At 38.4% G+C, this 2,500-nt stretch overlaps 1 protein-coding gene across 1 annotated transcript in view; it reads right to left on the bottom strand.

Annotated features, from left to right (window-relative positions):
- si:dkey-30c15.2 (uncharacterized protein LOC558938 homolog) overlaps positions 1 to 2,500 on the bottom strand; it is a 12,283-nt gene that overhangs the window by 3,036 nt on the left and 6,747 nt on the right. The window lies entirely within an intron of this gene.

The following is a 2,500-nucleotide window of genomic DNA, read 5'->3' on the forward strand; positions in this document are numbered from 1 at the left end:
CCTGACGCTGAAAGTTACCCGCTCATATAAAGCCATTTTGGTCATTAGCTCAATCCATTCCTTACAACTACAAAACTCAGATGACTTCCAATGCCTCAATATTATCCTACATCCTGTTATGGTTGCAAGTCGTACCCATAGCCTCTGTCTTCCAGTTAGATTAATGTTATCTGGTAACAGACCCAAGATACATAAAGCTGGAGACTTCAAGAGATTAATTTGAAAAAGACCATTCAAGAGAGTAATAATCCCATCCCACAGGCGATAATTTTTTCCAGTCATATAACATACACACACAGCGTAGATTGTCAGCTGAGCATCTACTTTTAACAAATCCAACCTGGTCCCTATGCACCAAACTGGGAAGCACCTTCTCAAGTCTAGCATCAAGTATCTTAGAAATAATTTTTTCATCTACATTAATTAACGAAATTGGACAATAATTTCCACAATATTGTGGGTCTTTCCCTTTCTTATGTAGTAATGTTATCACTGCTGACCTCATACTAGGTGGCAACCTACCCTTCTGTAAGGCATCTTGATAGACTGCTAATAGTCTTGGAGCCAGATCGTCCACAAAAGACTTGTAGAAATCTGATGGAAATCCATAATTGCCAGGAGCCTTACCCAACTTAAGAGTATTAATTGCCTGCCTAATTTCCGTTAATGTGATCTCTCCCTCCAGTAAATTTCTTTGAACGTCAGTCAGACTAGGAGTTTTAATAGATGAAAAGAAATCTGACAGCCTCAGTTCCTCGATCGGCCCATTAGAGGTATATAGCTCTTCATAGAATTTAGTAAAAACATCATTAATTTCCTTTTTATTGGTGGTCAACTTATTATTATTATCAAATATAGAGGGAATTAAATTACTAGATTGTAGCCAACATTTTGCCTGTTCTCTCACCTTCTTCAAAATATTTCTGATTCAAATAGAACATTGCATATTCAACTTTTTTCTGCAATAAGCTGTTCAGCTCAAATTTAAGCTTAATTAATTTATTCCATATTTCCCTCTCAGGATGCTGTGTGTGTTGTCTCTCAAGTACCTTAATGTCCTGTTCTAATTTCAACAATGTATCCCTCTGAGCTTTTTTTTGATCGAGGAGCTATACTGAATATGACGATCCCTTACGTAAGCCTTAAAAGCATCCCAGGTTATTCCAACGTCATCTATAGAACCTTCATTGCAAACCCAAAAGTCATTCATTATTATTCTTATATATTCACAATAACCCCTGTTTTGTAATAGTGAGTTGTTTAGATGCCACCTAAGTGAAGGTTTCACTCCTTCTCTGCTAGATAAGACAAACTCTATAGGGGCATGGTCAGTTACAACTATGTTACCAATGGAGGACCCAATAGTTTGACTCACCAAAGAGCGAGAGACAAGGAAATAATCTATCCTAGAATAAGTAGAATGTAGATGGGAGAAGAATGTATAGTCTCTTTCTTGAGGATGGAGCAATCTCTATATATCCACTAGGCCCAATTCTTCTGACAAAACATCCACTGCAACATACTGTATACAGGGTCATTGTTTCGCCTGGGTTGGGAAGATTTATCCAAAAACACATCCCTGACCTGGTTGAAATCCCCCCCAATTACAATATTTGTATTTCCAATATTCCGTACTAGGTTACAAACTTTGGGAAAGAATTCTGGTTGAGGAGAGTTGGGGGCATAGATATTGACCAAAGTAATTTTCTGACCCTCCAGGCATGCATCCAAGACCAGCAAACAGTTATTGTGTGCACATCCCACCTTCTGGCAGGTGCAGGACAAAAGAAAACTATACTCAACTGAAAAAATATAATGTCCGCAACACTGCTTTTGACTCCCAATTATTTAATGCAACGTTTCGACCCTGCCCACCCAATTTCTTTTCAGTTTTAAAGATTCTTCTTCATCAAGATGTGTCTCCTGAATAAGAGCAATGTCTGTCTTCTTCTGCTTTAAATATGTTAGGATTTATTTTCTTTTAACAACATTATGGCAACCAGCTATATTCCATGACACTATTTTAAATAAAGCCATGGAGCCCTAAAAACCACATTATTGTTAATGGACAATTAGCCCAGAGAACTTCAGTTCGTGTATTCATTATATGACAAGGTTGCTCACAGTTTCATTAAGAGACTCGATACCACCTTTCACCGCATTCATGTCATGAGCTAGCTGCTCAAGAATAGATCTTATAGTAGTCAACTCAGTGGCAACGTTATCTTTAGATGAACTCGTGGATGCAACAGGTGACTCAGCCATTGCAGATAACGAATTAGCCTGGGAGTTGTGAGCAACTTTCCCCCCTCGCGAGGCAGATGGCTGGTTGCGCATAAAATAATGACTTTTCTGACTCATTCCACTGTATTTGCACGATCTAGACCAAAATAAAACGAATCTATCGATGTTAACGTATTTTTTATAAGCTACCACGTGACTCCGTCCAGTGGAGTGTGAGGTATGCAGTTTTATATAGGTTTGTCAGGTAGTAGCAGGC

The sequence above is a fragment of the Alosa alosa genome, chromosome 11, assembly GCF_017589495.1.
Source record: "Alosa alosa isolate M-15738 ecotype Scorff River chromosome 11, AALO_Geno_1.1, whole genome shotgun sequence".
In the NCBI taxonomy this organism is placed as follows: Eukaryota; Metazoa; Chordata; class Actinopteri; order Clupeiformes; family Clupeidae; genus Alosa; species Alosa alosa.